Source organism: Phaenicophaeus curvirostris, chromosome 4 (assembly GCF_032191515.1).
Source record: "Phaenicophaeus curvirostris isolate KB17595 chromosome 4, BPBGC_Pcur_1.0, whole genome shotgun sequence".
NCBI lineage: Eukaryota > Metazoa > Chordata > Aves > Cuculiformes > Cuculidae > Phaenicophaeus > Phaenicophaeus curvirostris.
Genome location: NC_091395.1, coordinates 8978447 through 9005436, shown reverse-complemented (window position 1 = coordinate 9005436; position 26990 = coordinate 8978447). Strand labels below are relative to the sequence as shown.

General features: G+C 36.0%; 1 long non-coding RNA gene across 1 annotated transcript in view; it reads right to left on the bottom strand.

The window, feature by feature from the left end:
- LOC138719805 (uncharacterized) overlaps positions 1 to 17229 on the bottom strand; it is a 36786-nt gene extending 19557 nt beyond the window's left edge. The window contains exon 1 of the long non-coding RNA XR_011337306.1: positions 17173 to 17229. This is a non-coding gene — a long non-coding RNA (uncharacterized lncRNA). The remainder of the gene's footprint in view (positions 1 to 17172) is intronic.
- Between the last annotated feature and the right edge of the window lie 9761 nt (positions 17230 to 26990).

Below are 26990 nucleotides of genomic sequence, written 5' to 3'. Positions count from 1 at the left end.
AGTCCTACACTGAAGTCCGATAAACAAGCCAAGATAAAAGGAAAATGATCACATAAACTTCTGAATGAGAAAAATGAGGAGCAAAGTGCCAAGAAAGAGGTCTCCTCACATTTAAGAAGCTTATTTTGCATTTAGTACAATGCCCTTGACATAGTATGAATCAATAAAACACCACAGTTAATAAAATGAGAAAGAAGCATTAAGATCAGCATTCAAGAAAACGTCCCTGGATACTATCATTCTTTTGGGAAACAGTCAGGATTCTGTAGTCCTTTTCACACCAAATGTACCAGCAATGCACATAAGTTTTCTTATATTTGCCCTCAGTAATACTACAGAACATCAAATACAGACATGATTTTGAATAACTGGGATATTTACTTTGAGTGCAGTAAGGAACTACCCTTACAGTAGATTTCCAGTAGCTTTTTGCCTCTAAAGTACATCCTAACTTCATTTCCTCCATTTTTGCAAATTATCAAACTAGTCAGACATAAAACCACCTATCCATGGTTGGACTCGATGATCAGGTGGGTCTCTTCCAACCTGGTTATTCTATGATTCTATGATCCAGAAAAATGCTCTAGCAATATGAAACATGATTCAGTGAAGGATCCTTCATTTAAGAGTATGGTACTAGGACCACAGAAGGACATCACAACAGTAGGCTTCAAAGAAGACTTCTAGCATCTTTTTTACTTGCTCTGCTTCAAGATTTTAACCAAATGCAGTTGTTTGTCTATGCTCCAATCCCTGGGTTGCAATTCACGTATAGGACATAACAACCACGCGGAAGGTCTGTGTGTTAAACATACTACTGGGTTCCACTTTGATGGGTTTATTGTACCAGCATATTGACACTGAAGTAGTTATTAAACCTTTCCCCTGTTATTTGAGTTTATGCATGAAGCCATCATAAAGACATGTTTTTAGGCTTGAGAAGTGTTTCCCCCCTCTCCCTTAATTATCCAGTACCTGACTGATTGCTCATGATTGATGACTGATGGGGAGAAGGTTCAGCAGGTGTTAATGGTTTGGCTAATATAAGTGGCACAGAAAAATGAAGAGGACCAGAATTCCATCAAACTATGTTTGCTTCTGTTGCCTGTAAATGGCTTTCTCCATGGGAGAGTGTGTATGGATTTGTATTATAAACTGAAAATGGAAATTTCGGTATGGTGTTTTTACTAAAAAAAGTATTGCTAAGGAGTTTGAATATTTCTGACTTTTGTTTATGGAAATTGTTGTTTACTTAATCTTTCAAGTGACACAGAAGGCATAGTCAAGTGAAAAATAACTTCAAGTGGAATAATCAAACAAAATGCTACAAAATGAGTTCACCATCAGGAAAAATATCTTGCAATGTAATCTAAAACCTATCCCAATAACTTCATATAATTATGAAGAGAAATTCATTTACATGAAAGACTTAAATAATTTTTGAAGTTAGTAATCAAACAGGAAGTCATCTTAAAAGCACAATGACTTCCTCTGAGACGCGGGAAATCCAGTCAAGTTATTTAAAGAAAAAAAAAATCTGAAACTGATTTCTAATTAATTTAAACATAGACCAACCTTTATGATGTCTTCTGCTTTGGCTCAGTTTTGTTGGGAAGGAACAACTCTTCACAGGGTACCGCTAGGCTTAAGTTTAGAGTTGTCCCCACATTAGTCCCTATCTCATGTTTGGTAGGCTCTTCATTGAAGCAGACCCTGGAGGGAATGGACTGGTTTTTCTGCCTATTTAGCACTTCACTAAAAGAAATCAGGATACCTAAAAATTGTCTTCTGAGAAGACTGGCGTTTCTGTAATCTCATGTAATCCATTACATGCATGGGATGTACATAATTAAAGAGACTAACCCACTTAATAAAATTATTTGTGCGTACAAATTTATAAAGTAAGCATATGAAAGAGATGACCGGATAATTTTTAGTTTCATGCATGTATTCTACAATAAACCTATTTTTCTATTTCCAAAATGATTTTAGCTTAATAAAATTCATGAAGGCTTCTACTCTAAGTAGAAAGAATAGTTATACATCTATCCTTTACCAGACTCCAATTTGTTCAAGTTGAAAAAATAACATCACTGATTTCAAGGAAATTGGTAGATAAAATAGGGCTTTTTACAGCGATAACTTCATTGCCAAAAATAGGAAATTTGGAAAAGACAAATAAGAGAGATTTTGATTAAGTAAAATTTTTTAAAATTACATCTCCTTCTTCCGCATCTCAACTAAACAAATGCACCCAAACAGCTTCAATGCTTATAACAAAACTCAATCACAAATGTAGAAGAAAAATGGAAAAAAAAAACGGAAAAAAAACCCAAAAAGGTTTTGGTAATAAGCTTGCCAAGGTCAAGAATTCAAAAACACAGGAATCTATAACAGGACCATGGCATCCCTAGCAGCTGAGGGCATGCATTTCTGGATTGTTTTTCTTTAAAGAGAAACTTTACAACCTTTTCCCAAAGCAGCAGTCAGAAATGATGATTTCATGATGGTGATATGTGACCATCACAAATAGTGCTTTCTGAAGGCAGAACTTCTAGTTACTTTGTACCACACGAAGTATGGCAGGTTTACAGAGGGAAACATTGGTAACTACCACACTTAAATGTTGTGGTACAAACCACAAATCTCTCTTGTTCAAGGTTTGAACAGGTGCTCTTTATACCTACTACAAAGAAAAATAGTCTGCAATGGACATGATTATCTGTAATATACACATACACAAACACACATACCCACACCAATACAAACATCTAAGAATATACATGTTGTCTCCCTTACATCAGTAGGATGTAACTTCCCTAGCTTGTCAGATTGCATCACAGTGACATCCCTACTTATCCTAGACAAAATTTAAAAGATTAAATGTATTACACGTCATTTATGTGGTTAATATTGTTGTTCCTCTGTAAGAGGATGATTATAAATAGAGAAAAATAACTATAACTAGTCTCTGAAAAAGAGCTTTTTCTGTAAGGATATTCTAAGTACTGTGGTGGAGTTTCCATTGGGTTTTTTGCAAAATATAATTTATATTCCACAAATATTCTATTGGGGGGCTTGAATCTTTGGGGAAATTGGCTTTAAAACAACAGTTTTCAACAAAAAACCTAGTTCTGTAGTTCTGGTATGAACCCTCACTAATGAAAGAAGACATTTTTAATAGAATGAAAAGGACAAATAGAGAGGAGGAAAAAAATTACTGTTTCTAAGCTCTAACTAAGAATATTTTAAAGTACTCAATTTATTAAAAAACACTTATCCTTATTCTTTTGAAAAACACATACTTTTTTCTCTAATGGAAATGACAAAATTCTGTTGTTATTACAGACAATGGATTACAACCACACAATCCAGTATCCACTGCACTACTTTGCAAGCCAGCAGCGTATTGCCTTTTTAAGAATACGCTAGGAACCATAATAAATTGCAGTCAAGAGCAAGAGTGTTACTCACAGGAGGTGAATGACTTACACGTGCACAGCCTGAAAGAATAAAACAAAATTTTCGTAAAAAATATTGAGGCATTCTCAGATGAAAAAAGCAAAAGCATTAAGTTTAATGGCATAGATAGAAGGAGAATGAATTATGAGTAAACTGATTAGGATTCTTATAATTGTCCAAACTGTTTAAGGGAAAGTGACTAAATGACACTGGATGTCCAATGTTATTAGCACAGCCTGAATATTATTAAATATATCAAAAGCATATATTTATTTTATGTCTTCAACCTTAAAAAACAGACAAAGAATGCAACGTGGATCCAAAATAACCTTTCTTTCTCCAGCCTCTCTCCTGTTCCTGGGGTTTTGGGGGTTTGTTTTTTTGTTTTCTTTTGTTTCTCTTGAAATTAAGTCTGTAAACAACATTAATTGCTTTTAGATAAATTAAAGAGTATTTAGATCAACCAGAAAAGTATAAAATTGAATAACAAGGCAAGTTATCAACTTCAAATCATCATCATTACCACTTCTGATGGCCCCAGTAAGCCTGACATTAGAAGCGATCTTTAGAGCATCTATCTACTCTCCCTGACATATAAATTTTACGTTAATCAAGGACCTAGTAAGGCTAGACTTTAGAATTCCGTCCACCAAAATCATCTTTACAGATGTTTCTTTCTAGTCCACATCATTCCTGCCTGGTTTATGCCTGGAAGTATGAGAGGTTTTAGCCCTAATTAATTTTATCCCATCTAACATAAATCTACATGTTCTCATTACCCATACAGACATCTAATCCCACTAAGCTCTTTACCTTCTTGATATCTCATGGCAATAATTTCCATAAGCTAATTATATATTGGGTAGAAAAAAAATATTTTATTTTAATCTCTGTCACCTCTCTCAAAAAAATAATCCCTTAACATCCCCACAGTCCTATAACTAATCTTCTCCCTCTCTGAAATCCATTGCTTGGCATTCAGACCCCCACCAATTCACCTGATCAGACTCACTGTCTTTGCCTAACGTTTCTCCTAATTGACTGAACTCTGACCTCAGCAAAGACATCCAACGCTTTCACCTCTAACATTTTCTTAGTATCTAAATCAATTGGTCCTGTTTTGTTCCCCAAAGCCATTACATTTTCCATTTGCTAAGCTGATGTCACCATGTGCACCCTCAAGTGATCACCTTTTCATATGCCTGATAACAGTTGTTACTATATCTCTTTTTCGTCTCTCCTTCTCATTACCCCAGAACAAAATGATGTTGTGACTTCGTCCATATGTAACATGTTTCTTTAATTCCTTCTCAAGAAATAGATCTTCCCCCCACCCTGGCTGTTTATTTATGCCATCATTTCCAGTGTTTATTGTCTTTTCTTATATTCACATAACGTTATTTAAGACAAATATCTTGATAAGGTATTATTTGAATAATAGGTTGTGACTGAACTCTGAACCAAAAAGAAGGAAAGCAAAGGAAGAACAAAACTGATAACAATGCAGAGAGCTGCTATTGACCTTACCAGGTTACTGACGTCTTGTAAAGTAGAAGATGGAAGAGCTCCTGCTTAGTTCACAAAAGTCCCAGCTAGGCTTTATCGAGGATAAAGTTTCTGATTTCCCGCTGGTATCAGGTTTCATTTATATGGCAAAGATAAAAAAACAATCCTCACATCACTATTAGTCCAAATCAAACTCTGCATTGCATGGATACAAAATTATTCTGTTAAAATTGTGAGTGCCAGGTTTACAGCTCCAGATGACAAAACCCTTTCCTCTTCCCTTACAGTATTTATGCATACATCTGGCCTCTTTGCCAGTTACAAATGGCCACTGGGCTGAGACCAACGGCATGAGGTTTAACAAGGCCAAGTGCCGGGTCCTGCACTTGGGGCACAACAACCCTGTGCAGCTACAGACTAGGAGAAGTCTGTCTAGAAAGCTGCCTGGAGGAGAGGGACCTGGGGGTGTTGGTTGACAACCGACTGAACATGAGCCAGCAGTGTGCCCAGGTGGCCAAGAAGGCCAATGGCATCTTGGCTTGTATCAGAAACGGCGTGACCAGCAGGTCCAGGGAGGTTATCCTCCCTCTGTACTCGGCACTGGTGAGACCGCTACTCGAATACTGTGTTCAGTTCTGGGCCCCTCACCACAAGAAGGATGTTGAGGCTCTGGAGCGAGTCCAGAGAAGAGCAACAAAGCTGATGAAGGGGCTGGAGAACAAGTCTTACAAGAAGCAGCTGAAGGAACTGGGGTTGTTTAGCCTGGAGAAGAGGAGGCTGAGGGGTGACCTCATTGCTCTCTACAACTACCTGAAAGGAGGTTGTGGAGAGGAGGGTACTGGCCTCTTCTCCCAAGTGACAGGGGACAGGACAAGAGGGAATGGCCTCAAGCTCCGCCAGGGGAGGTTCAGACTGGATATCAGAAAGAAATTTTTCACAGAAAGGGTCATTGGGCACTGGAACAGGCTGCCCAGGGAGGTGGTTGAGTCACCATCCCTGGAGGTGTTTAAAAGATGAGTGGATGAGGTGCTGAGGGGCATGGTTTAGTGTTTGATAGGAATAGTTGGACTTGATGATCCTTTGGGTCTTTCCCAACCTGGTGATTCTACAATTTTATTATTCATATGCAACTCATTACTTTTCTCTTTTCATTAGGTATTATTTTTAGGTATTTACAGCATGCTAGGCTTTTTTTTAATATAACATTTTAGATTATGCTTATTGAAAATTGATGACAAGACACTAATCTAAAACAGAATTCTAGTTTCTTTTGTCATCTAATTTGTCAGGATGACACACCAAGTTAGTAATTTTTAAATGACATTTGTTTGAAATGTATTATAGGCACATTTTAATGAAATAATTTATACGAAAATGGGGCCTGTACAAGAAGACCAAAAGCTATGGCTATAATCACTGCTAAGTTTTTTTGATATAGAATCATAGAATAACCAGGTTGGAAGAGACCCACCAGATCATCGAGTCCAACTATTCCTATCAAACACTAAACCATGCCCCTCAGCACCTCATCCACTCATCTTTTAAACACCTCCAGGGATAGTGACTCAACCACCTCCCTGGGCAGCCTGTTCCAGTGCCCAATGACCCTTTCTGTGAAAAATTTCTTTCTGATATCCAGTCTGAACCTCCCCTGGCGGAGCTTGAGGCCATTCCCTCTTGTCCTGTCCCCTGTCACTTGGGAGAAGAGGCCACTATAGGCACATATAGGCACATTATACTAGGAAATGTTTTCACACATATCCCTGAAATGCTACTTTGGTTTTTTTTGTCTTTTCAGACACATGCCTGATGACTTTTCATCAAGAAATCTGCAGTTTAAATTAGGAAAACACTATAACAAAATTACCTTTCTAATTGCAATGATTTCATTTTGCCTTCAGGACACATGAGCAAATGAGAAACAAATTTAATAAATAAAGAGTAAAACTTACTTTGGTCAATTTAACAAAATCCTGAAGGGCTATGATGTTCTGTATTACCAGCAGGTAAAACTCTGAGCTACAGCAAAATATTTTGCATCAACAAAGCTGGACCCCATAATCAAATAATGGATTAACTGAGATATATTTAAAACTCAAATGTTCTCAGTACTATTAACTATAGATGTTCTTGGGTGAGCTGTTTAGGCTTTATTATGTCTTTGTCTGGCCACTTACTAAAACATAATTCTCTATCTTGTCACAACTGTCCGTATGTATCAGTTATTGGATATTATTCACATGTAGCTGAATCCTAAGAATTATTTTTCTGAACTGAAAAACTTAAAGGGTTTAATTATTAGTATTTGTTTTTAAGCAGAAATTATTATTTAGATCTGTAATAAGAGAGATGATTTTTGTACATAAGCATATCAAATCTGGCCTAAGGAAGATAACATGACTACTCATATGCATCTTGTGATAGTCAGAGGTATAGGATTTCACAAGTGACATAGTGGTTACTAAATTGGACCATACAAATGGTATCAGAATTGCATTAAAAGGCCAAAGTACAGAATCACTCATCATTGTTGATGCTTTTACTAGATATCAGTGTATTCTTTCACCTTAATTCAAAACTGAAAACTCAGCAGTGATAGCTTTCCCTGTTCAGTGCAATGGAGTTGACCTTCAAGAAGCATCTCATAAGAAAAGAAAAGGAAATCTGCCATTCTTAGACAACAAAACTCACACCTTATCCTTCCTACATTCAATGGATATGATCAGTTGTTCAAATGCAGACTGTAAATTACTCACTAAAAATTTCCATGAATATCACAAAATCATCCCTATAGATAAAATTAAACCCATAAAAACAGCTAGTATATGGAGCATCTAGAGTCATCATTTTGTACAAAAATTGTTTTGTCATGAGCATCTCCAGGATGGGAAATATGGGCCAAATGAAAACACTTTCATTATCAGATACTATTAAATCTACAGCAATGTACTGTATATAAAACATATACATACATATATTTTGTGCAGACCTTACTTCCTTGATTTTCACCAAAATGTTTCTGTCAATTCTAAAAGTACGATTGATGACAATCCCCCAAAACCATTTAGACATCCACTTGAATTTTTATTTAATTTTCTCTTTGCAAAGTCCTATAAACAGTTTTAAAGTTTTTTTTTTCTACAGTAAATTCTAGACTATTTTAAGCTCATCACAAAGATAAATCATTAATTCAAGCAGTTCCTAGCATTCTTTAAAGAAATCTAGAAAATAAGGTATTCTTAAGACTTAAGGTATTCTTAAGGTATTCAGACTTCTCATTGCCATACGTGCACGGCCTCTGCAAGGCACAAATATATTTGCTGAGGAGAAGGAAACAGGCCCTTATCAGGGCACTGATTTCTTTTTGGAAGGATAAGCCACTTGAGATAGACAGCTCCTTGTATTTGAAGATAAATAAAATCCAACAGCTTACAAAACGAGATTTTTAAATAATTTGCCATGGTCCATCCAAATAGCTGAGGCCATTAACAAAACATGGCATTAAGCTTTTATGAAAGAAACTATTACTAAGCTTCCTTCACTGAGTTATTGTCTGTGGAACCACAGTTTGTTCTCCTGGTTTACAGAATATAAAGAAAAACTCTTCAGCAAAAGGAGGTGGGAAAAGCCTTGAAGCAATCCAAACCCCAAATCAGCCTTAAACTTATTACAGTTCTCCATAATTGTAGTAAATAAATTGCGTGTGTCTTCCTTCTTGACCAACCTGATTTTTAACTCCTATCAAAGTCTATTCCGACCATTCTTTTTATTTTTACTGTTTTCATATAAAAGAAACCTCTTTATGAGGTCTGAACTAAAACTACATTATTCAGCATCTAAAACTATCAGTCATTAATATACCGTCCCATCATAAAAGAGGTATTATTGGAACTCTCAAAAAAACTTCAAATGCTAACATTGCAGAGGCTAGAATAAGCAGATAATGACCGAGAGGTTTTCTTATTTCTTGTTACAAGTATTTAACAGATATTATGAAACACCTCAAAAATACTTCAGGTATCTAAAATACCAAAGGTAAACAATTCTGCACAATTAATTTCATGTTTATTTTAGCTTCACTTCAGCTAAGAATTCCATGCAAAGGTCAGAACATTGTGAAGTGTACTGTCAATTTAATTCTGGAACAAAAATTCTGTGATTTGTGCCTCTGTGTAGGCCTATTAATGTCCATAGTATTAACTGCAGAATGTAATACTACCAAATTAAGCGATGGCCAAAGTAGATTAGTTTTTATGGAGCACTGATATATTTTTGATGGACTGTACTGATCTTATTTAAAGAAAATTATATTGTACATTTTAAACGGCTGTTAGTCATTTGACATAAACATAAATATTGCTACAGCAACAGACTAACAAGAACTACAGTCCAGTCTTTAAAAACAATAAATTAGTTTTAAATATAAAGTTAAAACATGGCAGTTTGTAGTAGCTCAGTTTCAGAACAATAAACCATCTGCCTCATTAAATCATCAAAAGCACTCATCCCTTCCTTCCTCTTGGCTAAATCTGTTCTTCTCAAAACTGTCGCGCTGTAGCCAGGCCTAATTCACCGTCCTTTCAAGAGCTGTTGCTCCTCTGAATAGCTAAGCATCATCAGCCGGCTCACTCACTTAATAACTGCCACCCTTCCCTTGTAGCTGGAATAGAGAATTTCTTTATTAGTTTCATACTCAGCGAGGTGAATACCATATCAGAAAGTGGAAGGACAAAGTGGTGGATGCTCTATTTGCCCCACTTACCTGACTCTGCCAGAAAATATGTTACTTAACAAAAGATTAAGAAATACCCTCAGTGAAGCTTTGTCCTAACAAAGACTGGCAAGCATGTCCCCCCAAGAAATATATCTTTTTATTTAGGTCAGTAAAAACACTGCGAATATTCCCTTATGTAAACTCAAGCACGTGTATACAAATATCTTGCCTTATAGATTGCAAGCAGGATTTCTGTTAACCAGAAACAGCTCTACCACATAATCAAGATCTTATTGCGGAATGGAGAGATGGAACATAGAAGTTTTTGATATTTGACAGAAAAATTCAAAATAAAGCAGATTTCCATCCCCCCCAGTAGAATGAGCTGATTACACAATAGCACGTGGCCCACAGTAAGAGTCAAACAAGTCCCATACTGGTAAATTCTATCTAGAAACTGCAAACAGAATAGAAAACAGCTCAGTCTTTATTTCAATACTAACAAAAAAACAGAAGATGCAAGAACAATTACCAGTGGCACTAGAATAAAAACTTAACAATTATCGGAGACAGCCAGAAAAGAGACTTCTGCAGGGAAAAAAAATCTGCAGAGAGCCTTTTGGTTTTCAGAGAACAACCTCATTTCACACAAATCCCAGAGAACGTTTCTCAAAGGAGCTGTAAACGTCACATGGTCCACATGTTCGTGACAGATATTTGACCAATGCCTGTTTAAAACTTCCCAAACCAGTGATTCCTTCATCTCACTGGATAATCTACACCAGTGCATAACTATCTTTACCAGCAGAAAGCTGAGAATTCTTTTAGAAGCATGCCCAAAATGGACAAAACATGTAATAGGATGACCTCTTCAGCACTGAGTGAAGAAAGCAACTTAATCTAGATGGCTGTGTTCATATACACAAATACTATATTTTCTAAGTTTTCAATAATGCAATATTGGTGACGTAGGCTCAGTCTGTAACTTACTCTAAACCATGTACTAGGAGGAGTTATTGCCTGATTATTCCTATTTAAGAATAGCCTTTGTCAGCAGGATGCTTTTCAAAAGGGGGAAATCATGGGGAATAAAATTAAAAATGTTGAACCAAATTTTCTTGTTCTAATCTCAGAAATAACTGCAGCTTTGCTAGGCTTGGCATCGTGAGCAAATAGAAGAGTGCTTCCAGTGTCAAGACAGGAGTCATTAATAAAACAGTGAAGGGGATTGGATTCAGGATAGATCCTACCCTACACACTGCATACCTCCAATCTGGGAATATACCTCTCAAACTAACTGTAGAAGTTGTTGGATTTGGGAGTAAAATATTATTTAAATATTTCCTTTAGCTCAGAGCAAGCAGGGTTGGGGATTTGGGGATTTTTCTTGGTGTGTGGGTTTGTGTTTTAGTTTTGGGGTTTTTTTTTGTGGTTGTTTCAGTTTTGGTTTTTTGGGTTTTTTTTTTTAGGAATTAATAAAAAAAGGGGATGTTAGCAGTTCTTCCTTGGCCTTTCCTGCTGCTGAAGATTGTGACCATTGCTGTTGACTTGGAGTAATGCACGTGGTCTTTATTCTGAATATTTTATGTCAAATATCGCTGTTTTAATCAGAAAATGTACTGAGCTATTTTATTCCAGAAGAGTTCATCTTCCCTTGGACACTCCTTTTCCTCACTCTCCCCATTTGTAATAACTATTGTGCCACTTGGTTGCATAGTAATCCTTCCCTCCTGATAATTCCAGTTCCTTTCTTTATGACAATGATACACGGATACGATAAGGCATAGAAAAGTAAACTTGACAACATTTTCTACTTCCAACTCAATTTCTAATCTGTTTCTACATTGACTCTTTTGCTCCACTTAACAAAAAAATGATGTCTCTGAGCTCATATCAATTTTAATATTTACAGTCTGTCAAAATGATTCGCATTCCTCACTGAAGCCTTAGCTGAGGTGTTTCATTGATCAGGTCCCAAATCCCTTTCTTTAATAGGAGCCTTAAATCAATCACTTAGAGCTGGCATCATCCCTCACAGAAGGTAACAAAGACGTTTTCAGTAAAGATAAAAGCAAAATCAAAAGACCTAATTCCTATTTATTACAGCTAAGCGTTGATCAACAACAACACTTCCCTGAAGTTTCAAGAGACCTTATTATAAACAATTAGCTTGCAGTAAGAGGAAAAAATCTGACAAGAAGGTCTTTGTTGTTCAGCATTAGTGTCAGGTTCCATCTTCCCTTGTGAGTGTGTGCGCATAGCAGACTGCCTGCCCTAGCCAGGGCTCCTGTTGGGCTTTAAGAGTAGGCAAAGCTTCACGTAGCCTGTTTACTCTTTGCCACCTCTGTGCCCCCACTTTGCTGACAGAAGAGACAAAAGCAAGCACAAGCCCCAATCCCTCTTCCATGGGAAAAACCTAAATGGTGTCAGATGGGACTGCTCAGATTCAGTAAATGAAATGTTCTTTCAGAAATCAAATAACATGTAAGGCTGGTGAAAACAGGCAACATTTCATTCAAGTTATGTAAATAAATAAATAATAAAATAGATCTTTCTGGAAGCCCAAGCACTGTAATAGTGCGTTGCCTTCTTACAGTTTTATACTTTCAAACTGCTAAAGACTCAAGCCTTGAAAACACAAGACTCTCCAGTCCTGAGGGATTCTGCCAGCCCTGAGACAATCAGCCGTGCAGGAAGATGCAAAAACATACACGTAGCTGTGAACTGAATGACAACAAGAAATACAAGAAAGAAATGTGATTTTATGTTTCTATTAATCAACTTGCTCCTTAGAATCAGCCTTATTTTATTCACATTAACAGATAAACACACATACACCTCCTAGAGTTCAGAACTAAGACCAGCCAGTAAAATCTTGCAATTCAGCAGGCAAAGTCTCCTATATAGAAATCAGGGTTTTATAGGGCTCTGAGCACCACAGCTGCATTAAATACCCTCAGACTCTTAAATCTTATCCTTCGGACAATATACTTAGACCAATTTCACATTTAATCTCCCACTTTTATAAAGTTTGACTTCGCCACCTCAGCATACCTTAAAAATTGAAGACGTGACTTGCAATAATAAAATTATTTCTTTCAGGGGTATGAGAGATAATTTGACGATCATTCTTTAAAGCAGGAGGTTAAACCTTTTTACTGTGAATTTGACGGCATAAATTATATCAATATATAAATGCACTAAAGAAGCTTTAATATCATTTTGTAGCACTGACTTCTCCCAGTTGGTCTGAAACTGATGAGGTAAATCTCAAGGTCAGTATTTGATAGTAGCATCTGTCTGTTCTGCTAGTTATTACCAAGGAAGAACCTTCAAATTGATTTTTACAATGGTAATGTAGGGGTTAGGCTTAGTTTGAGGTCATATCCAATAATTTTTTATTTATTTTAGTAAAATGTATCTTTATGGTCTTTAGAATAATGTTTCCCTGGATGGACAAGCATTCATTTGAGTTTCATATTAAATGTCATGTAATATGTGCTTACACCACTGCTTTTTTCTCCTTTTTTTTTTTTTTAAGAAAAGTATTTTCTTGTTTAGTGGCTACAAAACAAGAACAGTGATAAGATCTGTTTTGTAAACACAACTGGATGAGCGTGTTTTTGCTCCTCTGGGCATTTCTTTCAATAGAGATACTCACATGAAAAAGCATTCATGTGGGTGTGCAGTGAATTATTCTTAATACATGATTTCAAGGTCTGGGGACTGAAGAAGTTGGCATCAAGTGGCTTGAGACTTGTAATAAAATGGTGGAAGCTCATATAAAGGCAGAGCAAAGGCAATCCGGATTGATTAATAGATTCCTGAATTTGCAGCTGTTACAGCAGACACATTTCTTCTGGTTTCCTGCAGTTCTTAATCAAGCTAAGTATCAGGAAGAGGCACATTTGCAAAAGCATCCTAAAAATGTGAATATATAAAATGATGCACTTGTTTTTTTAACGGCGCACTGGTAACTATCTTCTAGTGACTAGGGAACTGCATACCCCCTCCCTGTATGATTGCATAGATACTGTTTAGACATCTCCTGTGGAGGTGTGTTGTCTGGTAATACAGAATTTTACCATGTCCCAGAAGTCTTACTAAAAAAAAATAACTATGAAATGATTGTTCTGTATCCTCTTGCTGTCTCTTTGCCACTCCCTGAGCTGTTCACCGCTATGAAAGAGAGAGCTACAAGTTTGAGAGCTGTATTAAAAAGGCTGAAAGTTGAAAACTTCCTTACTTTTCTTTGATTGAAAAATGTTTGGGTTTTGTTTTTATAAACTTAAAATCAAAACTGCTCCCTTGATGTGCCTTTTGTGTCATGTTTCACCCCAGAGCAAACACACTGCTAGGAACTAGAGATTGTAATGGAAACAGTAACGAACCTCTAAACTGCAGCAGTGCTATCAGGCATGATTACAATTGCTTTAGGTTTGAATTGGGAGCTCCTATCTGGAGTCTATCTATAAACTTTAAAGGCAGTGTCATGTTTACAGAGATGGTGAAAAGAAACTCAAGCTGCAGTGCAAAACAACACGCAACAATGCAGCTCTTAAAGCCCAACAGAAGCAGCGTATCAAAAGCTGGTGTAAAAGATCATCAATAATTACAATGAAGAAGCTTTACTAGCACTATAGCATGCTCAAACGTACAAAAACATGGACCAATGTTTAAGCGTGAGATATTAAATTAGGATAAAAAGAAGGAAAAAAGATAAAAATGGGCAGTTTGTATTTTGCCTTTAGGTGTCATAAGTCTTCAAAACTTTTTGGTATTTTAAAATCCTCATATTAATTACACTATAGCTTTAACAAAAGGAAGCCGTACTAACAATCCATCACAAGATTGGGATAGATATTTGAACACCCTTTAATACTAAATCATGGTCAGCACTAGCTGAGAACCTTACATAAGTATTAATTTATGCTTTATGCCAATATAAAGGATTTTTTCAACATAAAAGTTATTATAGAAGGACCATATATATAGTTGTGCATGATATTTTCATAGAATAAGTGAATTATTTACCCACAGACAACACAGCACATGCATGTTCCAAGCTCTTTGACACTTAAGTTGTGATTAAAATTTTTTATCACCCAACCAAAGTGACAGCTCAGGAGATTTCACAGTAACAATTGGACACATTGTCTTCTCATCTTCTCCAGGACTGGTAGGGGAACTTAGAAAACTATTTATGAATAGTAAATAGTTATGCTTTCAGCATAAAAGTTTGTGCCAAATGTCAGGTCTCATGTTTCTTTGGATGGAAAGACACCTTCAGGCTATTTGGTAAAAATCTTCACATCTCTAAGTTGCAGCTCAAATTATGTAAATCAGATACTGTGGCATTAATTTCCAACAGGCAAGTTTTCAGGTATGAAAACTATAAATATTTACTAGTATTTATGGAAGTCTAAATATTTTGTATATACTTGCAAAATGTAATCACGTTCCTACTTGGATTTAGAAGAAAAAGCCTTCGTTTTGATCACAAAAACCCAACTGAGTGGATTTCCTGAAAACATTTTCTACTTTTCTCTGATGTGGAAGTATGTCTAACTAGTACATAAAGTTCTCCATACACCAAAGAGAACTTTTTTAAGATGCTCCCTATTCCAGACTGGTTACATCTACCACTAGTCACAGAAGCTGTCATCATTTGTTTAATATATAGAACACAAGCCAGAAGTGATGAAAGTGGCAAGAAATGCATGGAAGGGCTGTTGGGACCTCCAGTCTTTTAAGTCTCTCTCCCAGTCTAAAATCAAAACAAATTCTTGCTTATTGTTGTTGTTAGAAAAGCTGATTCCTCTTTCAGCAGAAACTCTCAGAGCATCTCATTTCAGGACATACTATTCTAAACTTTACTTTTAATAAGGTTTAGACTGTCCCAATGTAATAGGGAGGCAATCCCTGACGTGACCACTGAAGTTTAGAATTCTGAAAATCTTCATTAAAAAATTTGCTGTTTTACTACACTGATTCATGGTACACCGCCTTTACTAATTAAATTAATAGCTACACTTGCTTACTAAAGAGATTAACTTCTGCATTGCCCTCACTAGACGGGTTAGTTGCTAGGCAGCTCTCACTGGAGACTTGGCTGGATGTTCTTATCTCTGAGGACAAAGGCAGCTATGCATCTTTCACTTGGAGAATGAATGCTGCACTGCCCTCACTAAGAGCATTCGTCTCTGCCTTTATATCTCAATTGGTCTCCTTCAATTATTTTAATCACTTGGTGCACTCTAGTGTTGCAAGCCTATTTAATCTGGAGTATATTTTGAGTTGTGTGCTATGGAATTGCTTCCATTATTCCTCCCTTGTCAGTTTACAACCTCAAAATTTATTCCAAGTCACATGTGAAGGTCTTACATACCCCAGCATGCCGTATCTACTGCTGCAGTAATAGTCTGATATTTCAGGCCTTCTAAATATTTTCCTATCCATAGAACTGTTCATTGTATGTCTTTGCTTGTTTTGTTCATTTTACACCAACACCGACTTCTGCTCCTATCTGGGGAGCCAGACCTTTTAACAACAGGCTCATTGATCCAAATGCCTTGTCAATACAAGCAGCGCAGTTTCTGTGATTTTACTAAAAATATGATTTATGCCACCAACAGTCTGGTCTTATATTCTACCAAAAAGCTGGACCTCCAGGTACGCAGATATGAGGATACTAATTCCCTTTGCAGTACCCAGATGATTTCCAAAGAATAAGATGCTAAAATTGTTTACTCAATGACAATCTGGCCAATTTTTCCTAGTAAATAGATCCACATAGAGCCCAAATCCTCATGCCACATCAACAGTTGGGAAAAATCAGCCAAGCTCCACAGATCTCAGCAAAGCTGAACACCTGGCCACCAATCTCCAAAAGAAACCAAAAAAAACTAAGGACAAGTAAAAGCTTTAGGTTTAAGCTGCAATTAGAAATCATTCCTGGACTAACTCTGTCATACTCTTTTAAAAAAGCAACACTGGTCTTAAAACTGATACAAATATTGGTGTTATTCAGAACACGCTTCCAGTGACTCTACCTGTAAAATGACAGTGACTACTGAGCAGGAGGAAACAAATCACAGCTGAAAAATAGGTTTTTTTTCTCAGTTAACTCTGAGTTAACTTATTTTAAAAATTATTTTTTAATTGATTTGCCATTTTTTATATTATCATCTCACACCAATTCATAGCAACCCATGTTCTGCTATTTTGCTTCTCATTATGTAACTCATTTTATCCATTTTGGAGAACTCGCTATCCTCTAGATGCTACTCTTATAATTATCCCAGAAAGCACCACTAGACTGGATGGCCCAAACTCTAGAAAGGCTGAGACAAAAAACCTGAATAATTAATAAAATAGCCATACAAATTCAAATTTCCTTGTCGAATAAATAAATAATATCATTCATATTCGTTGTAAAGAATATGTAAGCACAGTCAAGTTGAAAAAAATTTTATAAAAAGTTTGCCTACCCTTTTGCACAGTTGTGAGAATTGGCAAAGTTTCTTGCAGTCACATAGAGTCAAAATCCGTCAGCAGCACTGCGTTTTTTCCCCAAAATAGACAATCTTATCCTGCCTGTGGATAATAAAAGAAACAAGAAAGACAACAGAATGAAATGGTCAATTCTGCCTTTGAAAAGCAAAAATACCAAGATTTTAATGCTAGGCTGGAACTCCACAGTTGAAAATAAAAATTTTAGAAAGCAAGAGCATGGTGATGTTTACTTCATAAGAAAAATTTATCACATTTTTCTTTAAAAAGAAAGTTTAAATCATGCCATTGGATGCCATCAAGGATTTTGGTCTTTTTCAGCATTCAAGAAATTATAATTTAAATGAAGAAAAAATAAAATCAAACTTAATTTTTTCCTGTAAATATCAGCCTGATGGCTGATCAGAGACAAACCTAAGGTAATCACCTTGCTTGAAGGCACCCTTATTTCTTTTAATATGTCAGCTTCTTTTGACGTTTCTTGGAAAAACACTGAATATTCAAAAAAATTGCCTGAAATTTTGCCTCTTTTGTGACATAAATTCGAAGGATAGTCTTCTAATGATTCTATCAGTTACTGGGAAATATTTGAGACTGACATAGATAATTTATATGGTAAAGTCACATATGATAATGAAAAGTGCTTTAGAAAGATATGCAAACACGTACGGAGTAGACATTGCATTTTTAAGACTCGAGTAAAATATTGCAATTTCTAAGCATCACAAGCACCCAGGACAATAATTCTGAGAATCATGCACAAAAAAATAGTATGTTCTGCTACCCAAGATAATTAAATATCAGCACACTTTATTATCTATGTATGATAAACATCTGTCTGTTGTAATTATTTTAACTGTAAAATAATTCAGTGATACACTGATTCTTGATAGATTAGTAAGGGCCTTAAAATCCTTTTGACCACCTGTTTATGGTTTTTATATAGGCAAACGCGTCCATATCCATACGCTTTCCTACTTAAGAGTTGCAGCTATTAACACAAAAAGAAAAAAAAACTGAAGAAACCATAATTGTTAGCTTTCACCTTGGTCATACAACAAAACAGTTTAGAGACATCCAGCTGCTCCAAAATTAGTAGAAAGCTGCATAACGAATGACACATAACAAAGGGTTTATAGAATTCAGTGTGATAGAACTGGTCTAAGTTTTTACTTTCAAAAAACCCCACTTGGGTATGAGGCAGAGAACAGGTTTTCTTGTCAACTTTTAATAAGTCTTTTTTTAAGCAACTCTAGGGATTGCTTAATTCTCCCCAAAATACTTTAAATATAAATGCTATATATACACATATATACACCAAAAATATATTTAAATTAGATATGATGCTAATGCTTAGAAAGTATCATTCTATTTTATACATACACAGATTTAATTATCTCCAAAACAGACACAAAGAATACATTTCCTACCACACAAAAGAAGGAAGAGCACATACAGTCCTCCTTTCTAAGACCAAAGCTCTTCACAGAACATCCTCAAAATAGTCCCAAACTTCAAAATCAAGGAACCAATTGCTGGTGCATTTTCTGTAGCTAAGACTATCTCACTTAAGTTTCTTTTCAAAGAGGAAAAGCGATAATGACAACGTCCATGGATAAAGAGAGAAGGTGTGCAAGAACAAATTTTGAGTACTATCAAGGCAATGTACTTTATGTGGAACAAATTAAGTATTGGATTTTTTTTTTTATTTCATTTTTTTTAAAGGAGGTAACAGGCACCAAGATGAAAACGTTAGAAAGATGCAGAAGACATACATTCTAGAGAGAGAAAGATTTAACATCCAGCAGAGCATTTAAGTCAGTAGAAATTGCATCCAAAAATGTCCTCCATACATCAACTGACAAAAGAAAAAAAAGTTGTACAATTTGTACTACATTCAGCACAAAATTCATTGATTATTGTGGGTCCACTGGCATGTTGTGAGCCTGCCTGCTGTGACATCAACTGAGTTAGGTTTTTCGTGTATTTCTATACAGATATTTAGAGAGTGCTATTTCTGAGTTCATGTGCTGATCTCAGTCTATGGGCTTAGAAGAGTTTTTGCTTATCCTGTTCGAGCCAACAGCAATCAGATGGGTATGATTTTCTCTTTGTTCTCCCCCTGTTGTTTACGTTCGGCCCAAATGATTACCGACGTCATTCAGGCATTTTAATGCCTATAGACTTTGGAAAAAACACATTAGACCTTAAAATGTGCTCTGAAATCAGATGATTATACACTTTTAAGTAGATTATGCAGGACAAGTTTACTACATCTAACATATCAGAACCATATTTTATGACACAGCCTGAAAGACTGGGTATACGCTATCTTTTTAAGATTATGTATAGAGCTTCATAAATCGCATGTTTGAGTGAAACTTTATTTATCCTCAGCAGCATACAAGCAGATATTTTTGTAACGATATTTTACCAAACGGATCTGAACGTTCTGCTGACACAGGGAGTCAAGGGCATCCAGGGAAGCAAACCATGTGACAGTAAAAAGAATGTAGAACATATGTCAGAGCAAATAATTGATGTTGCAAATAATAAAATCTAATGCAAATATAGTTTTTACCAAGTGGGAAGTAGCATGAGAGGGCTAGCTTCTCAAAGTTAGTCTAATTCAAAAAGCATATGCAATCACTGCACTATGCCATTCATGGAAAGTAGTGAGCCATGATAATGTACTGTGATGCATGAAGATATTTAGAAGACTCATCAGGTTATTTGGAGTAAGAATAGCTTTATAAACTAGTTTATATTGTTAGTTGAAATGCTTCTAAGTCTGAAACTTCTTCAGCATTATTACACTTGCAAGATTATTGGAAGAGAAGAAATCGTCCTCATCAGTTGTTCTTGTTTAAGTCTTAATCATGCAAGATTACAGAGAGCGAGCTTTTGTTACAGGCACTCCTGATTTAATTCCAATTGAATATAATTTTGGAAAAACTTTCTCTATTTTCATTATTGCTGTTCAGAGAGAGAATCATATTTGGATCCATTGTTGTCATTTTTTGTCACGATTAATCACACAGGGCTTGTATCCAACTCATGCCCCAAAACTCTCAAAGCTGTTCCAAAATTATAGTAAGTCAATTTGTCATAGACAAAAAAAATATGCATTTTTCCCCATTGTACACACAGAAGCGCAAAATGCTGCAGAGGCTCCAATACCATTTGAACGCCAATCTCTACAAGTTATAATCATCACAGCCAGACATCTCAATATGAGCAAGATAAATCTCTAGAAAACCACAGAATACTATAAATGAAAACACAACTTGGATTCATAAAATTTCCAATTTCAACCTTAGCAGTTTGACCACAAGAAAAAGCACAGATCCATTTCTATGTTTCGCATAATCATAGAAAATGTTTTAAAATATCTCCTATACTGGAAATTAATACTGACATATACCTGAAAACTTCAGTGTTATTTTGTCTTCTTCCTATGAATTTTAATGAGATGAACCAAAAGGGTGTTATAGGGGAAGAAAACTTTTTGAAAGACAGCCTGCCTCCACTGAATGAATGAACAGGACAACTCGTAGTTTCAACAGCAAGGACTTTGCTGTCTTTACAGCACAAGAAGTTATGACCTATCTTTTAAGACAACTTGCTTATCTGTAATCTATACAAATCCTCCACAAAGAATATAGTCTGTTTAGTTATCAGCCTCCTGGCATTTAGCATGGAAATCTGATATTACAAATTACTTGCCTGTTGAGAGGATAAATAAAATTCTCCAAAGTGGGATTTTGGACAAAATATTTCTTGAAAAACTCATTTTATTTTAAAAAAAATCAAATTTTCAATAAACAAATGAAGACATCCTCCAGGTCTCAAACATTCACTTTCTTTCTATCCTTTTTCCTTCCTGAAAAAATCATCTTTTAGAATCCTGCTTCAATGCATTCTTAAAGTACTAGCTTGTACATCACAACCATCTATTTATTTTGTTATTGTTGCACTACAATATCTTTAAAAGGGCTCTTGCCCAGAAGAGACATGAATCAGCTTGTTCACAGGTTCAAATAGGCATAATAGAAGCCCCTGAATCCAGTTCAGGCTACCAAAAATATTTTGCTTTTCCCGTTATTACGGTTACAGTACAACAACATCTAAAACCCTCAAAATAATGGGCAACATGAAATCTCAAAGGAAGCTGTCCAAAAGAGATCACCAACTGGTTACTCTAGAATGAAGCATGTGATTGAAAGCAATAAAATGGGTAAAGAGAATGAATCATGGGTTTCACATCAATCAGATGCACAAATTGCTAGATTTCACACAACTAATGCAATTCAAGGTCAGTAAAAATCAAGTGGGTTTTCACAATGGAACATCTACATCCCTTTCCCCCCACTCCATATTTTCACTTACATTTTGCCATTTCTTCCAGTTTGGCCATTTTATTTCTGAGGTAACTGCTGCAAAATTTTACTTAAGGAAAAATCTTGTGTCTTAATACTTTAGTGCCAGAGAAACACCACTCATTCATGCAGTAACAAAAGCTTGGAAATAAATGCAATTGGGTCAAAGATGTTTCAGCAGTTATCTTCTTTGAACAGTAAAATTACATGCAACCAACAGCAAAAAAAGGCTTCTTTGACTTCAAATAAGAAAGTGAGTTACATTGTTTATTCTGGTCCTGATATAAAGTTATTCCATTATCAGCTTTTACAAGAAATTTGGAAGAAGAGGTCACAAGTAAGACATTCTATTTGGTTTCTAACTCCTGTTTCTAGAGAAAGGCTTTAAAATCGATCCCTGAATATGGATCTAAAAACTTCTGATTTCCAGAACTGTTTCTCAATATGCCTGGGTATGAAAAAATAAAACCAGCATGAAAAAATAAAACCAGAAAATGCCCCCCTTGAAAATTACCTCTCAAATGCAAGCTCCAGTACTCATAGAGCTTGAAGCAAAACCCCGCTTAGAAAACACTCCTAGCACCAGCCAATGGGAATTCTACAACATTAAAACAAGCAGGATTTGGTACTGAATTTCACAGCCAATGTATTGTTTTCCCCTCGTTCACCCTTTAAAAGTTGTCTTGCTACCAAAATTCTTATTTTAACACATTTCACGTGATTTTTCAAACACTTGGTTTAGTACTTCATTGCGGATAAATAAGACTTCAGCCAAAACAACTTGTTATACAAGTTATTTTCAGATATCTGATCTTTCATTAAAATAGCAATAGAAAGGAATTTCTTCCACTCCTTTTAATATTGTAGATGTCTCTGAATTTTATTATTTCAATGTATATCTTATTTTTTACTTCAATGCTAAAAGGAAAATAAAAACTCTCTAGATTTTCTTACAAAATAACAAATGTCTCAGCTGCTTAGAATCAGCTACTCACATCTTTGCAAACAGCATCTGCTATGCACTTTGTGGACCTCTAAGATGATCTAGTTTATGAACTAGAAGGATTTCTATTCAGAAAAGTCAGTCTCTGTGCTATTTACAGTGCCAGAACACTCAAAGTTAACTGGCAACTAAAGTCTCACAGTAACAACTGGCATTTCATTTAACCTTTTAACTCTAATAGTTATTGGTGCGAATCACTCATGCCATGTTGAAACAAATCTTCACCTTGGTTGTGAAACCTGAGCCTACAAAATGACATATCTGGCACTTTACGAATGATGCCTCTAAGCCACGCAGCCTAAAGAAATTATCAAGTGTGTGGCACTAATTTGCAACAATTTGCAAGCATGTACAGCCTGGTAACAAAGACATCTAAACCCCACTATTTTCTTTTATACTATCATATGTGAAAACAGGGAAAATCACCCTGAAAAACAAAGTTCTTCCTTAAAACCTTAAGGCAAAACCTGATAATACTAGCATTAGTGTGGGATTTTTTTCCATCCACTAAATTGAGACCGGAAACCACTTTAATCTTCCTCAGCCCTCTCTGATTTGAACACAGTATCAAATACTGAGTGCATGGTTATGAGAGCAGAACAAGGCTGGACTCCCTGCTTGGGGATCACACTTGCTTCATTTTAATTAAGGAATACTTTGCCCAAGTTCCCCAAGCTAATACAAGTCTAATTGAAGTCAATACTAAGTCCAATACGTTGCCATATGTGCAATCTAAATTCACATCTTAAGTTCACCTCAAGTGGATGAGAATACTGTGGATAGACCTAATAGAGCTTGCAAAGGGACATGAACTGTTCACATCCCTTGAGATGTCCAACAACTAGCACTAGCAGACTGTGCTAGAGACTGAAAACAGAAAAGAAAGGTAAGGCATCAGGAGTTGGCTGCAGTCAGTTCAATGTGCACTCCTCTGCAAGAGACAGGTGAAGTCAAACTGTCTGCCTGTGCCTACAATGATGTCTCTGTGTTAATTAAGCCTTCATTCTCAGGTTCCCCAGCAAAGAACACTCAAAAATCCCAAGTGCCAAGGCCACCCACTGCAGTATTTGGGCTTCTGGAAAGGGAGAGGTTAATAGCTTCTAACACATAAAAAACAGTAAATCAAGAATTACCAAAATCCTCCCATTTTGAAGAAAAAAAAAGACACAAGGGAGGGGAGAAATCAGAGATCAGGAACAAAAAACAAGTTTAGGGTTTAACCCCACTGTGATTACAGCTGCTTACCAAAGCTGACTTTTACAGTGGTTCAAGTAGACAGACAAGAAAGAAGGTGATGAAGATACAGATCTGCATTGGTTTCAAACTGTCCGGCCTAGAATCTAATCCCATCTTGACAGCAGTTTAAACATTAGAAGAAATTGCCATCATCACTTCTCAACAGACTTAACCAGTGGAGCTTTCAGAAAATAGACTGAATTGAATTTCGTATTAGGCTTTCACCTTGGAGATTTGGGCACAAAAGTAAGAACCAGTAGTTCAGAATGTAGCCAGTGAGATTCGTAGCCTATTTTGGGTCTCCATTGTGTTATTAATGCCCCTTACGTGTCCCATGGACTTCCCTACTTTTTTCTTGATGGATTTTCCCTGCCCCCCATCTAATTTAAAGTAAATATTCAAGTGCTCAGGAATGTCTGACATCAAATCCTCAAGGTGTTGTACATCCATGGCTGTCAGCAATGCTGGAGTAATGCCAGTTGCAGAAAAAAAGCTACAAATTGATGGCCTTAAGCCCATCCACGATTTGAATAGACTCAAATGCAGCGGTTGGAATCTGAAGTGCAATCCAGGCAGGAAACTTGCAGGAGACAAGTTATTTTACTAGTAGTCCGAGTCAAGCATCTCAATCCAGCCCTAACTAGGCATTCAAACAAAGTCACTAGCCCTTGCCACTGCTTCTCACATGCACTGGAAATACCCCACTGTTGTATGTTTCCCTCTAAAAATTGCTTTTTCCAAGAACTCACACTCAAGACACAGTTGATCTCATCTGTATTCTATATAAGAGGATGGAAGAAAAAGAAAAAAAACCAAAGAAAAAGTAGAAAGAAAAGAACCTTCTCTATTGTTTTACAAAATTAATTTTAGAAATAAACTGTGTCAATAATTGTTATGGATGTGAACTTAGTGAGAAGAAAAGCAGTTTCAGTTCCCGAAGAATTTAACAGGGGATGATAACACCTGCTCTTCACAACTCAGACCTCAAACTTCTCAAGACGTAGAATAGGATGCTTTTATTATTTTTATCTTTTATTCAATGCATCATCACATGTTAGAAAAAGCAGTAGTAGCAGGCAAGAACTATTCAAAATGGAAACAAGCTCAGTATATCGCGTATGCAATGTAGATGGATATTTTAAATTAGTCTAGACCTTTCAAATTAGTATTAATCAGACCATATCAGTCAACATTTCTGCATAAAATGCAAATAAATAGAACTTCTATTATTATAGATTCTAGCTACTTTTGCTAAAGGAAATAAATTTAAACCACCAACGTTCAGTCCAGATGTGTAGGTACTAGGCATGTGGCAAGAAAAACAAAAATGCAGTAACTGAATGTTGAGTAACTGCAAAAACAATCATTGCTAAGTCCGTAGATTTTTTTTCTGTGTACAGTTTGCTTTACACTTGCTTACTGTACGTAACTATGCTCCAATGCACATAGCTGCGCTCACAATAATAGTTTCAGAAGGAGAAAAGGAAAGGGAAGGAAGAACAGTGCTTCTAATAAAGCTTCTGTTTTCTTAAATTATATTTGAGACATACATGTAAATCTAGAGCCAAACTAAATCAACAGCTTTAATAATCTGCTGGGAGCGAGACTCATTCAAATCCACATAGCATACCGACAAAAGCTATTGCTGGATGGGTCATTCAACTCTCAGGACCTTTCAACCCCATTGTAAATTTCAGAGAGAAAGAAAACAAAAAATATCAAAGTCTTTGTATTTAGTAGATAGACCTTTTTGCCAGTTCAAGTTTAAGACCTTTTTAAAAATGCACTGTCAGCAGCATACCTTTTAAAGGTAAAACGAGGGCTTTAAAGCAGGTATCCCACTGAGTATTCTACCACTGCGCTGCCTGCAGAGTGTAAAAAAATAGGGCAAAGATGGGGCTGAAAGTCTCAAACACTCTCTTGCAATAATGACTTTCATCATCTCCTCCAAATCTGCAACCTTTGAAGACAGAAGGAAATGCAGTTAATACGTTTACAAATAGGCTGAAACCTGCTATGTTTTTAAAGGAAACCTACAAAAGGCACAAATGTTCACTGAAATCTCATTAAGTTACTTAAAGGGAAACTTGCAGGGCTGGCAGCCTCCCAGTTTGGCCTCTCTTTTTAACTTCATCTGTTTGAAAAGTTCATGCACTTTCTCAGATTCTTTTAATGAGTCCTCACTTCTCTCAAAATGAAAACAAATATTTCACTGAAATATGGTAATACCAGAAGTAAATCAACCTGTGACAAGTAACAAATCCAACCTTACCTTTCATTTTTGCAGGGAAAACACTGAAAATTCCGCTGAATAAAGATCAGTCACCTCACACGTTTATCAATACAGTCTTTTATAAATACTAAACATACAACAAGGAAATAACTCTTGGCTGTCCAGAAGTCACAACTCTGAAATAAGCCAATAGGCGAAAATACTGCAGGAAAATATACTTTGTGAAGATAATGACTGTAGATGTAACACTTCAACACATCTTGAAAATAGTTAAATGACTATTAGGCCATTAAAGACTGCAAATAATAAGCAGCATACAGTATCCTGGCAAGTTCCTTCAACAAACACTCTGCAGAAAACAAAACAAGTCCAAGCCAAAAAAACCAGCAGTAGCAGGAACAAAGCTGCAGAAAAAAATATAGTTTTGTATCATCATATTCCCCACAAAATGCAACATACAAATTTACTTGCTACGTGCTTTTAAAGTCTTGGTTTCCCTTTTCAAGCGTTTAAAATCTCTGCAGTTTTGGTTTGGGGTTTGGTTTTTTTATCATTGACCTCTCCATTGCTTAATTTTCAGAGTGTTTACTTAATTCTAGATTTTATCTCAATAGGACAGTTCTGATCAGTGACAGTTAAACAGAACTGCTTGCTATAACTCTTTTAAGACTCATATTCTGGCAATATTACAACCCACAACTTTCTTATTATACTTCAAATAATACACGTGATACTTCAGTAGAAGTACATCTAATGTAGTATCAGAAAGATCAATGGTAAGATACCTGTGTAACTGAAGACATTTCTGTGAGAAATGGATATATCCTCAATTTAATATTTCATGCAATATAGCTCCTCATAAACCCTCTCTAATCCCTGCAAAAAAAAAAAATCCCTTTTCCACACTTCATTTAATCTATTGCAGCAATAGATAATGGTTAGTTA